This window comes from Triticum dicoccoides, chromosome 5A (assembly GCF_002162155.2).
Source record: "Triticum dicoccoides isolate Atlit2015 ecotype Zavitan chromosome 5A, WEW_v2.0, whole genome shotgun sequence".
NCBI lineage: Eukaryota > Viridiplantae > Streptophyta > Magnoliopsida > Poales > Poaceae > Triticum > Triticum dicoccoides.
Genome location: NC_041388.1, coordinates 86,849,886 through 86,863,447, shown reverse-complemented (window position 1 = coordinate 86,863,447; position 13,562 = coordinate 86,849,886). Strand labels below are relative to the sequence as shown.

The 13,562-nt window shown below is 45.4% G+C and overlaps 1 long non-coding RNA gene across 1 annotated transcript; it reads right to left on the bottom strand.

The window, feature by feature from the left end:
* Positions 1-11,142: 11,142 nt before the first annotated feature.
* LOC119297041 lies at positions 11,143-13,138 on the bottom strand. Its single transcript, XR_005145497.1, has 3 exons — positions 12,452-13,138; positions 12,181-12,358; positions 11,143-11,200 (listed from the first exon to the last, which is right to left on the bottom strand). It is a non-coding gene; the product is annotated as an uncharacterized LOC119297041 (long non-coding RNA).
* Positions 13,139-13,562: the final 424 nt, after the last annotated feature.

Genomic DNA, 13,562 nt, shown 5'->3' with positions numbered 1-13,562 from the left:
AGTCGACGAGGCCTGCATTCTCAGCCAAATAATAAAAGTCCTCATAAATCCCAGCTGCTCTCAAGAACTCATCACAAGGCCATTTGCATGGCTGAACCTCCGCAGTGCGAGGGAGATTATATTTGGGCTTCTTATTCTCTTCACCTTGCTTATCCTTCGAGCTTCGGCTCGAAGATCCCCTCAACAATCTCTTCATCATTTTCTTTCTCTGAAAAATTTCTGAAATTTTTAGTGACTCAAAATAAAAGTGAACCAAACTCAACAAGATTGATAGCAACTACTGCTACAAGTGCCTAGAGGCCATATCATGCAATAAAAGTACTTTTGACCACATAAATTTGACATGCAAGCTCAAGAACAGGGTCACCTAAGCAGAAAAAAATTGCAATAAATAAAGCACTAGAACAAAAAAGTAATTGGAACATTGGAGGAGTCACATACCAAAGAACAATCCCCCAAAGCAGTTTTGTGAATGGAGCTTTGAGCTAGGAGATCGAAAATGGCAACAAGATGGGCTAGAACACAGGTTTGAGCTGGTGGAGGATTTTTTCTGGAGGAAGATGAAGTGTGTGGGTGCAAGAATAAGTGGAGGAGGCCCACGTGGGGTCCATGAGGCAGGGGGCGTGCCCCAGGGGGGTGGACGCACCCCCACCCTCGTGGGCACATGGTGGGTCCCCCTGGTGTGTTCCCAGTGCCAATAATTCTTAAACATTCTAGAAAAAAATCATATTAAATTTTCAGGGCATTTGGAGAACTTTTATTTTCAAGGTATTTTTTTATTACAAGGATAATTCAGAAAACAGGCATAAAATACTTTTTTTCTTTATTTAATCTAAATAACAGAAAGTAAAAAGAGGGTACAGATGGTTGTGCCTTCTAACTTCATCTTTCTCATGCTCATCAAAAGGAATCCACTAACAAGGTTGATCAAGTCTTGTTAACAAACTCTTTTCGAATAACATGAAACTGGAGAATTTTCGAATAACCCTAGGTTACCTCAACGGGGATATGCATGTCCCCAACAATAAGAATATCATATTTCTTCTTGAAAGTAGGAAGAGGAAATTCAAAACCTCCAATAGTAATTGTTGAAGTTTTTCCAATAGAATTGATACTGTGGACTTGAGGTTGTTTCCTCGGAAAGTATACCGTATGCCCATTACCATTAACATGAAAAGTGACATTGCCTTTGTTGCAATCAATAACAGCCCCTGTAGTATTCAAAAAGGGTCTAGCAAGAATAATAGACATACTATCATCCTTAGGAATATCAAGAATAACAAAGTCTGTTAAAATAGTAATGTTTGCAACCACAACAGGCACATCCTCACAAATACCGACAGGTATATCAGTTGATTTATCGGCCATTTGCAAAGATATTTCAGTAGGTGTCAACTTATTCAAATCAAGTCTACGATATAAAGAGAGAGGCATAACACTAATACCGACTCAAGATCACATAAAGCAGTTTTAACATAGTTTCTTTTAATGGAGCATGGTATAGTTGGTACTCCTGGATCTCCAAGGTTCTTTGGTATTCCACCTTTAAAAGTATAATTAGCAAGCATGGTGGAAATTTCAGCTTCTGGTATCTTTATTTTATTTGTGACAATATCTTTCATATACTTAGCATAAGGGTTCATTTTAAGCATATCAGTCAAACACATACGCAAAAATATAGGTCTAATCATTTCAGCAAAGCACTCAAAATGCTCATCATCCTTTTTCTTGGATGATTTAGGAGGAAAAGGCATGGGTTTCTGAACCCACGGTTTTGTTTCTTTACCGTGCTTTCTTGCAACGAAGTCTCTCTTATCATAACGTTGATTCTTTGATTGTGGGTTATCAAGATCAACAGTAGGTTCAATCTCTACATCATTGTCATTGCTAGGTTGAGCATCAACATGAACATCATCATTAATATTATTACTAGGTTCATGTTCATTACCAGATTGTGTTTCAGCATCAGAAATAGAAATATCATTGGGATTCTCAGGTGTGTCAACAATAGGTTCACTAGAAGCATGCAAAGTTCTATCATTTTTCTTTTTCTTCCTCTTAGAAGAACTAGGTGCATCAACATTAGTTCTATGAGAATCTTTCTCAATTCTCTTAGGGTGGCCCTCAGGATACAAAGGTTCCTGAGTCATTTTACCCCCTCTAGTCACAACTCTAATAGCATTATCATTTTTCTTATTATTTAATTCATTGAGCAAATCATTCTGAGCTTTAAGTACTTGTTCTACTTGAGTGGTAACCATAGAAGCATGTTTACTAATAAGTTTAGGCTCACCTTTAACTCTAGACATATAATCACTCAAGTGTTCAATCATATAAGCATTGTTATTCAATTGTCTACCAACATAAGCATTGAAGTCTTCTTGTTTAACCATAAAATTATCAAACTCATCCAAGCATTGGCTAGCAAACTTAGTAGATGGGATTTCATCCTTATCAAATCTATAGAGAGAATTTGCCTTTACTACCTGTGTCGGGTTATCAAGACCATGTATTTCTTCAATAGGTGGTAAATTCTTAACATCTTCAGCTTTAATACCTTTTTCTTTCATAAATTTCTTTGCCTCTTGCTTATCTTCAGGACTGAGAAATATAATACCCCTTTTCTTCGGATTTGGCTTAGGGAGTTGGTTCAGGAAGTGTCCAATCATTTTCATTACTCGACATATTATTCAATAGCAATTTTGCTTGATTAATAGTTCTTTCCTGGAAAACACAACTAGCACAACTATCGAGGTGGTCTCTTGAAGCATTGGTTAGTCCATTATAAAAGATATCAAGTATTTCATTTTTCTTGAGAGGATGATCAGGCAAAGCATTAAGTAATCGGAGAAGCCTCCCCCAAGCTTGTGGGAGACTCTCTTCTTCAATTTGCACAAAGTTATATATTTCCCTTAAGGCAGCTTGTTTCTTATGAGCGGGGAAATATTTAGCAGAGAAGTAATAAATCATATCCTGGGGACTACGAACACAACCAGGATCAAGACAATTAAACCATGTTTTAGCGTCACCCTTTAATGAGAACGGAAACTTAAGGATAAAGTAATGGCGAGTTTTCTCATCATTAGTAAATAGGGTGGCTATATCATTTAATTTAGTAAGATGTGCCATAACAGTTTCAGATTCATAGCCATAGAAAGGATCAGGTTCAACCAAAGTAATTAACTCAGGATCGACAGAGAAATCATAATCTTATCGGAAATACAAATAGGTGAAGTAGCAAAAGCAGGGTCTGTTGGAAATATGCCCTAGAGGCAATAATAAATTAGTTATTATTATATATTTCATTGTTCATGATAATCATTTATTATCCATGCTAGAATTGTATTGATAGGAAACTCAGATACATGTGTGGATACATAGACAACACCATGTCCCTAGTAAGCCTCTAGTTGACTAGCTCGTTGATCAATAGATGGTTACAGTTTCCTGACCATGGACATTGGATGTCGTTGATAATGGGATCACATCATTGGGAGAATGATGTAATGGACAAGACCCAATCCTAAGCCTAGCACAAAGATTGTGTAGTTCGTATGCTAAAGCTTTTCTAATGTCAAGTATCATTTCCTTAGACCATGAGATTGTGCAACTCCCGGATACCGTAGGAGTGCTTTGGGTGTGCCAAACGTCACAACATAACTGGGTGGATATAAAGGTTCACTACAGGTATCTCCGAAAGTGTCTGTTGGGTTGGCACGAATCAAGACTGGGATTTGTCACTCCGTGTAAACGAAGAGGTATCTCTGGGCCCACTCGGTAGGACATCATCATAATGTGCACAATGTGACCAAGGAGTTGATCACGGGATGATGTGTTACGGAACGAGTAAAGAGACTTGCCGGTAACGAGATTGAACAAGGTATCGGGATATCGACGATCGAATCTCGGGCAAGTACAATACCGCTAGACAAAGGGAATTGTATACGGGATTGACTGAATCCTTGACATCGTGGTTCATCCGATGAGATCATCGTGGAACATGTAGGAGCCAACATGGGTATCCAGATCCCGCTGTTGGTTATTGACCGGAGAGTTGTCTCGGCCATGTCTGCATGACTCCCGAGCCCGTAGGGTCTACACACTTAAGGTTCGATGACGCTAGGGTTATAGGGAAAGTATGTACGTGATTACCGAATGTTGTTCAGAGTCCCGGATGAGATCCCGGATGTCACGAGGAGTTCCGGAATGGTCCGGAGGTAAAGATTTATATATGGGAAGTTCCGTTTTGGTCACCGGAAAGGTTTTGGGTGCTATCGGTAACGTATCGGGACCAGCGGGAGGGTCCCGGGGGTCCACCAGGTGGGGCCACCAGCCCCGGAGGCATACATGGGCTAATAGTGGGATGGGACCAGCCCCTAGGTGGGCTGGGGCGCCTCCCACCAAGGCCCAAGGCGCCTCCAAGAGGGGAGGGGGGCAAACCCTAGGGCAGATGGGCCCTAAGGCCCACCCCAGGTGCGCCTCCCCCTCTCCCCTTGTGGCCGCCACCCTAGATGGGATCTAGGGCTGCCGCACCCCTTGGGGTGGGAACCCTAGATGGGATCTAGCGCAGCCCTCCCTCTCCCCTATATATAGTGGAGGCAAAGGGGCAGCCCAACACACGATTCGATCTCCCTGTTGGCGCAGCCCTACCCCTCTCCCTCCTCGTCTCTCATAGTGCTTGGCGAAGCCCTGCTGGAGTCCCGCGCTCCTCCACCACCACCACGCCGTCGTGCTGCTGCTGGACGGAATCTTCCCCAACCTCTCCTTCTCCCCTTGCTGGATCAAGGCGTAGGAGACGTCACCGGGCTGCACTTGTGTTGAACACGGAGGCGCCGTTGTTCGGCGCTTAGATCGGAATCAACCGCGATCTAAATCGCCACGAGTACGACTCCTTCATCCACGTTCTTGCAACGCTTCCGCTTAGGGATCTACAAGGGTATGTAGATGCAGTCCCCTTCCCCTCGTTGGTAGATTACTCCATAGATTTATCTTGGTGATGCGTAGAAAATTTTAAATTTCTGCTACGATCCCCAACATTGGCATCATGAGCTAGGTCTATGCGTAGTTTCTATGCACGAGTAGAACACAAAGCAGTTGTGGGTGTCGATTTTGTCAATTTACTTGCCGTTACTAGTCTTATCTTGATTCGGCGGCATCGTGGGATGAAGCGGCCCGGACCGACCTTACACGTACTCTTACGTGAGACTGGTTCCACCAACTAACATGCACTAGTTGCATAAGGTGGCTAGCGGGTGTCTGTCTCTCCCACTTTAGTCAGATCAGATTAGATGAAAAGGGTCCTTATGATGGGTAAATAGAAATTGGCATATCACGTTGTGGTTTTCGCGTAGGTAAGAAACGTTCTTGCTAGAAACCTATAGCAGCCACGTAAAAACTTGCAACAACATTTAGAGGACGTCTAACTTGTTTTTGCAGCATATGCCTTGTGATGTGATATGGACAAAAGGATGTGATGAATGATATATGTGATGTATGAGATTGATCATGTTCTTGTAATAGGAATCACGACTTGCATGTCGATGAGTATGACAACCGGCAAGAGCCATAGGAGTTGTCTTAATTTATCTATGACATGCGTGTCAACATAAACGTCATGTAATTACTTTACTTTATTGGTAAAACGTTAGCCATAGTAGTAGAAGTAATAGATGATGAGACAACTTCAAGAAGACACGATGATGGAGATCATGGTGTCATGCCGGTGACAACGATGATCATGGAGCCCCAAAGATGGAGATCAAAAGGAGCAAAATGATATTGGCCATATCATGTCACTATTTGATTGCATGTGATGTTTATCATGTTTTACATCTTATTTTCTTAGAACGACGGTAGCTTAAATAAGATGATCCCTCTCTAAAATTTCAAGAAAAGTGTTCCCCCTAACTGTGCAGCGTTGCGAAGGTTCGTTGTTTCGAAGCACCACGTGATCATCGGGTGTGATAGATTCTAACGTTCGAATACAACGGGTGTTGACGAGCCTAGCATGTACAGACATGTCCTCGGGACACATGCGAAACACTTAGGTTGACTTGACGAGCCTAGCATGTACAGACATGGCCTCGGAACACGGAAGACCGAAAGGTCGAACATGAGTCATATAGAAGATACGATTAACATGAGATGTTCACCATTGATGACTAGTCCGTCTCACGTGATGATCGGACACGGCCTAGTCGATTCAGATCATGTTTCACTTAGATGACTAGAGGGATGTCTATCTGAGTGGGAGTTCATTAAATAATTTTATTAGATGAACTTAATTATCATGAACATTGTAACGCCCCGAGACCATTGCGCCAGGTGTCTGCCAGTTATTCGATGCTGTTGCCATGTCATTCTCTTGCGTGTTGCATCTTGTCATGTCATCATGTGCATTGCATCATCATGTTTTCAAAACCTGCATCCGTCCGGGTTTCCCCAGTTCCTTCTGTTGTCTGTTCTGAGCCCAGACACACTTGCACGCGCCCACGGCACCTCTGAAATATTATTTTATTAGTGGCCGGAAAATGTTCTCCGAATGCGATGAAACTTGACAGGCAGTCTATCTAAATGTTCTCTAATACCAACTTGTAACGCCCTCGATGCGGCTATATCTCCGACGTGTCGAAGCACGACTTAGAGGCATAACCGCATTGAAAGCAATGTCGCAAGTGAGGTAATCTTCACACAACCCATGTAATACATAAGGGAAAAAGATACATAGTCGGCTTACACTCGCCACGCCACACAAAGTACATAAATAGCATTACATCATCCAATACAATCATGGTCCGACTACGGTACCAAAATAAAAGATCAACCCCAACAAGCAACATGTTCCCGATCGCCCCAACTGGGCACCACTACTGATCATCAGGGAAAGGCACATAGTAATAGCGTGAGTCTTCGTCGGACTCCCACTTGAGCTCAAGCGCATCATCTGGAACGGAGTCATCGGGCCCTGCATCTGGTTTGGAAGTAATCTGTGAGCCACGGGGACTCAGCAATCTCACACCCTCGCGATCAAGACTATTTAAGCTTATAGGAAAGGCAAGGTAATATGTGGAGCTGCAGCAAGCAACTAGCATATATGTTGGCTAACCTGTTCGCAAATGAGAGCGAGAAGAGAAGGCAAAGCATGAACGAAGAACTAGAGAACAACCTGCGTCAAGCATTACTCCAACACCGTGTTCACTTCCCGGACTCCGCCGAGAAGAGACCATCACGGTTACACACGCCGTTGATTCATTTTAATTAAGTTAAGGTTCAAGTTATCTACAACCAGACATTAACAAATTCCCATCTGCCCATAACCGCGGGCACGGCTTTCGAAAATTCAAATCCCTGCAGGGGAGTCCCAACTTAGCCCATGACAAGCTCTCACGGTTAACGAAGGATATACCTTCTCCCGAGACATTCCGATCAGACTCGGTATCCCGGTTCTACAAGACAACTTCGACAAGTAAAAACAAATCCAGCAACACCGCCCGAATGTGCCGACAAATCCCGATAGGAGCCGCACATATCTCGTTCTCAGGGCACACTCGGATGAGCAATCCGTACAACTAAAACCAAACCTCGAGTTTCCCTGAGGGGGCGCTGCACAGGGCTCTAGTTTGGACCAACACTCGGAGGAGCACTGGCCCAGGGGGTTTAAATAAGATGACCCTTGGGCTCCAGAAACCCAAGGGAAAAAGAGGCTAGGTGGCAACTGGTAAAACCAAGGTTGGGCATTGCTGGAAGAGTTTTATTCAAGGCGATTTGTCAAGGGGTGCCCATTATTACCCAACCGCGTAAGGAACGCAAAATCCGGGAACATAACACCGATATGACGGAAACTAGGGCGACAAGAGTGGAACAAAACACCAAGCATAAGGCCGAGCCTTCCACCCTTTACCAAGTATATAGATGCATTAAGATAACAAGATAATATAGTGATATCCCAAAAATAATCAATGTTCCAACAAGGAACGAACTCCAATCTTCACCTACAACTAGCAACGCTATAAGAGGGGCTGAGCAAAGCGGTAACATAGCCAATCAACGGTTTGCTAGGACAAGGTGGGTTAGAGGTTTGACATGGCAATTTGGGAGGCATGATAAGCAAGTGGTAGGCATCGTAGCATAGGCATAGCAAAAGAGCGAGCATCTAGCAAGCAAAGATAGAAGTGATTTCGAGGGTATGGTCATCTTGCATGAAATCCCGCAAGGAAGAAGAACGAGTCCATGAAGAAGCCAAACGGACGTAGACGAACGGGTCCTCACAATCACGACGTTCTCGGAACCAACCCGAAGAAGCAACACCGGAAAGAAGCACACAACATAGTAAACAACCACGACATGAACATGGCATGATGCACAATCAAGTATGATGCATGTCCGGTTTAATGAAGCATGGCATGGCAAAGTGCATAAGCAACCCTACAAATTAAGTGGAGCTCAATATGCAACAAGTTGCATATTGACGAAACACCATGACAAGTTATTTAGTTCGATCTCGTTTATGTACCCAACAATATTAAATGTTGTTAAACATGACAAGAGGGTGAAGCAAAGTAAAACTACCTATCTAGTCAAGGTTAAATGAGGCTGGAAGCATCGAACAACAATTCCGGTAAATCCCCATATGCGTATATTAGGTTCGGTACTGTTCTGCCCTAAACAATATTTTAGAGTTGTTAAACATGCAAAAGTAAAGCCACCATGTTAAACTAGGCATTTTTCCTACCCCATTTACATATAAAGTTTATTACAAACCAAGTTACGGTTATTTAGTTTTGAATTAAAGCATTTTAGCATGGCATAGGAGCGAATAATGCAAACATCATTTTAAACATTTTAAACATGGGTGAAAGTTGAATAATACTAAACTAGACAAAATTCTAAGCAAGTTTCATATATAAATCATTTCAAACCGATGCACGGTTGTTAAGTTATTATATGCATGAAGCACAAGGGTTTTTTTGTAAAACAAGCAAACAATGGATAAATAGACAAATCACAGAACGAAAAAAAAACGTGACATGGGCCGAATCTTCACAAACTGGGCTAACACAGAGGAGGGGCTGCAGGGACTGCTCACATCGGACCTTGGCTGGGCCGGCTTAGATCTGGAAGGGAGCAGGCCGGGCCTTAGGCGCTGCGGCTGGAGAGACCAAGGCAGGCTGCCCGGATCTGGCCGTCTCCGCGCCGTCTGCACCCCGGCCTCGCCATGGCCGTGCCTCCCTGTCGCCGGAGCCCCACGACCCCGCACCGAGCTCCTGCCGCGTCGCCATCCATCAAGTCCGCCGCCTCGCCAAGTCGTTGGAGTCCGCCGTGGCATCCGAACCCTGCTGCTGCATCTCACTGCCATCTCGCCGGAGTTCCCTGCCCGTCGTCTCTCTCTGCTTCCTTCCCCTGTTCCTTCTCTGAACCTCTCTCTCTCTCTCTTTTCTTCAGACAACAGCAGCAGCCGCTGCACTCTCTCGCCAGTGAGCCCAGGGGATGAGCCCAACTTGTAACGCCCTCGATGCGGCTATATCTCCCACGTGTCGAAGCACGAGTTAGAGGCACAACCGCATTGAAAGCAATGTCGCAAGTGAGGTAATCTTCGCAAACAACCCATGTAATACAATAAGGGAAAAGATACATAGTTGGCTTACAATCGCCACTTCACACAATTACATGAATAAAGCATTACATCAACCAGTTACAATCAAGGCCCGACTACGGAGCCAAAATAAAAGAAGACTACCCCAAATGCTACAAAGATCCCCGATCGACCCCAACTGGGCTCCACTACTGATCAACTGGAATGAAACAACACAACGGACAAAGTCTTCATCGAGCTCCTCCTAAGCTCAGTTGCGTCACAGGCACGGTTCAACGGCACCTGCAAGCTGGTTTTGGAAGTATCTGTGAGCCACGGGGACTCAACAAACTCACACCCTTGCGATCAAGACTATTTAAGCTTATGGGTAAGGTAAAGGTATGAGGTGGAGCTGCAGCAAGCGACTAGCATATATGGTGGCTATCCTGTTTGCAAAAGAGAGCGAGAAGAGAAGGCAAAGCACGAACGAAGAACTATGATCAAGAAGTGATCCTAGAACAACCTACGTCAAACATTACTCCAACACCGTGTTCACTTCCCGGACTCCACCGAGAAGAGACCATCACGGTTACATACGCGGTTGATGTATTTTAATTAAGGTCAACTTCAGGCTTTCTACAACCGGACATTAACAAATTCCCATCTGCCCATAACTGCGGGCATGGCTTTCGAAAGTTCAAATCCCTACAGGGGTGTCCCAACTTAGCCCATCACAAGATCTCACGGTCAACGAAGGATATTCCTTCCAGCGGGAAGACACGATCAGACTCAGAATCCCAGTTACAAGACATTTCGACAATGGTAAAACAAGATCAGCAAAGCCACTCGAATGTGCTGACAAATCCCTGCACATATCTCGTTCTCAGGGCACACCGGATTGTCCAAACTTCCGGTAGGTCAGCCCAAAGTTGCCCCTGGTGGCCACCGGCGGCTGACAAGTTGGACCAACACTCAGAGGAGCACTGGCTCGGGGGTTTAAATAAAGATGACCCTTGGGCAGGCCTACCCAAGGGAAAGAAAAGGCTAGGTGGCAAATGATAAAACCAATGTTGGGCCTTGCTGGAGGAGTTTTATTCAAGGCGAACTGTCAAGGGGTTCCCATTATAACGCAACCGTGTAAGGAACGCAAAATCCGGGAACATAACACCGATATGACGGAAACTAGGGCGGCAAGAGTGGAACAAAACACCAGGCATAAGGCCGAGCCTTCCACCCTTTACCAAGTATATAGATGCATTAATTAGATAAGAGATATTTTGATATCCCAACAAGTAAACATGTTCCAACAAGGAACAACATCTCCATGTTCCAACAAGGAAACAAACTTCAATCTTCACCTGCAACTAACAACGCTATAAGAGGGGCTGAGCAAAGCGGTAACATAGCCAAACAACGGTTTGCTAGGACAAGGTGGGTTAGAGGCTTGGTTTAACAACATGGGAGGCATGATAAGCAAGTGGTAGGTATCGCAGCATAGGCACAACAAAAGATCGAGCATCTAGCAAGCAAAGATAGAAGTGATTTCGAGGGTATGGTCATCTTGCCTGAGATCCCGCAAGCAAGAAGAACGAGTCCATGAAGAAGACAAACGGACGTAGTCGAACGGATCTTCACAAACGCGACATTACCGGATTACCGAGAAGAAGTACACCGGAAAGAAAGCAAACAACATAGTAAACAACCACCACATAAACATGGCATGAAGCACAATCAAGTATGATGCATGTCCGGTTTAATGAAGCATGGCATGGCAAAATGCACAAACAATCCTACAAATTAAGTGGAGCTCAACATACAACTCCGTTGCATATTGACGAAACACCACATTCAAGTATTTAGTTCGATCTCGTTTATGTACCCAACAATATTAAATGTTGTTAAACATGGCAAGAGGGTGAAACAAAGTAAAACTATCTATCTAGTCAAGTTTAAATGAGGCCGGAAACAACGAACAACAATTCCGAAAAATCCTCATACGCATATATTAGGTTTGGTACTGTTCTGCCCTAAACCATATTTTAGAGTTGTTAAACATGCAAAGAGATGCCACCATGTTAAACTATGCATTTTTCTACCCCATTTACATATAAAGTTTGTTAAGTTTGGAGCTACGGTTATTTAGTTATGAATTAAAACATTTTAGCATGGCAATAGGCAAAATATAAGCAAACATCATTTTAAACATTTTTAACATGCATGAAAGTGGTATATTATGAAACTAGATGAAATTCTAGTCATTTTACATGTTTAAAACATTTTAAGCCGATGCATGGTTAATTTGTTATTAACAATGCAAAACAGTGGCAAATTGATGTAATTATGCATGCACTGGATATTAGGAAATTCGTCGGCAGGGAAAAAAATATAGCCGGGCCGAATGCAACGCACTATGCAAGCCCAATAGCAGATCTAGCCCGAAGCAGACATGGGTGTGCAAAAATAACAGGAAAGCAGAGCAAAATGGGGCTGCTGGGATTCGAACCCCAGACCCCTCAAAGGGATAGAGGCTGTGCTAGCCACTAAGCTAGCTCTGTAATTGTGATGCAAAGGGATACGAACAGAAATTAAAGCATATGGGCAGACACAACCTGAAGCGGGCGCACGGGGATTCTCCGGCGACGGGAGCGAACAACAACTGCTGCTGTGGTTGTAGAGGGCCTGCGGGGATGCGGAAACCTGCTAGGGAGGCCGCGGTGGGGGACGCGCGAGCATGCCGCAAGGGGCAGCGTGTTGCAGGAGGACGAACTGCAGCGGCGGCGACAGCTCCTGTCGAAGAAACGAGAGAGGATTCAGAGAGAGGAAGAGATGGACAGGAGAGAGACTGCAAGGAGATGGCAGGAGCGCGATGGAGGTTCTCACCGGCAACGGGCTCGTCGGCCAGTCACCGGAGATGGCTTCTGCGGGTCCTGGTGATTGGCTTCGTCGGGTTTCACGGATGGCGGCGAAGGTGGCGATTGAGTTTGCAAACGACGATGGCATCAGACGGCACGAACCCTCCAGCGAGGCAGCGGCGGGGACGAGGAGGTTCTCGTGGTTGTCGGAGACGGCGGGGAAAACGGCCGAGGGCGCCGACTCCAGGCCGGGTCCGGGTGGTGGGAAGCAGCAGCATCCCGATGAACTTGGCGGCAGCCATGGCTTGGGTCCGGAAACGAGGTAGGCGGGAACGGGTTGAGGAGCTCAAGGACGACGACCTCCGGGCGCGAGAGGCGAGGATGGCCGGCGCAAACTCCTCGCTGGCTCCCTGTTGCATGAATAGAGAGAGCATGTGAGAGAAGGAGGAGGGAAGGAAGAAGAAGGGAGAGGCAGGGGCACGGTGCGGGGACGGCCTGGTCCTGGTGCTCGTCTCTGGCGACGAGGAGAAGCACGAGGTGCTCGGGCGCCTCGAGCACACGATCGAGCAGGGAGGCGCTGTGGCTGGCTGATGGTTGGATGGATGGATGGATCGGGAAGGCAGGGGAGGCCCTGATTCGAGCGACGGGGAAAACAAAGTGGACGAGGGGATCAGGGAGGATCCCGATGTGGGATTTGGAAAGTGGCGGCGCGAGGGGGAAGGATGGGACATCCCTCCTTGATTTTAGGGTTAGGCTAGTACATATATAGCATGTGGATATTTGGGTAGGGGCTACCTCGTCTCTCCGATCGTAATCGGACGGTCGAGAAAAATATGTTAGGAAGTCCAAATAACAAAACGGAGACGTTTTGTAGATGTTTTGGGGATGACCCGGACACAACGGTAACGACTGTTCGGGTCGGGTCCGGGACAACTTTCAGACGCGCGCGAGGAGGGCCGCGGGCTAACGAGAGAGGTTAGGTTGGGCCTAGCGGTAGGTAGTGGACTGTGCAGAAGTCCTCAGGCTGAGAGAAGAGAAGAGAGAGAGACCCGGCGACTGTTTCCGGAGACCGAAAACGTCCGAAGCATGTCCGGCTATAATGCCGCTATAGTTTAACGGTTGGGCTATCAAACGAACTC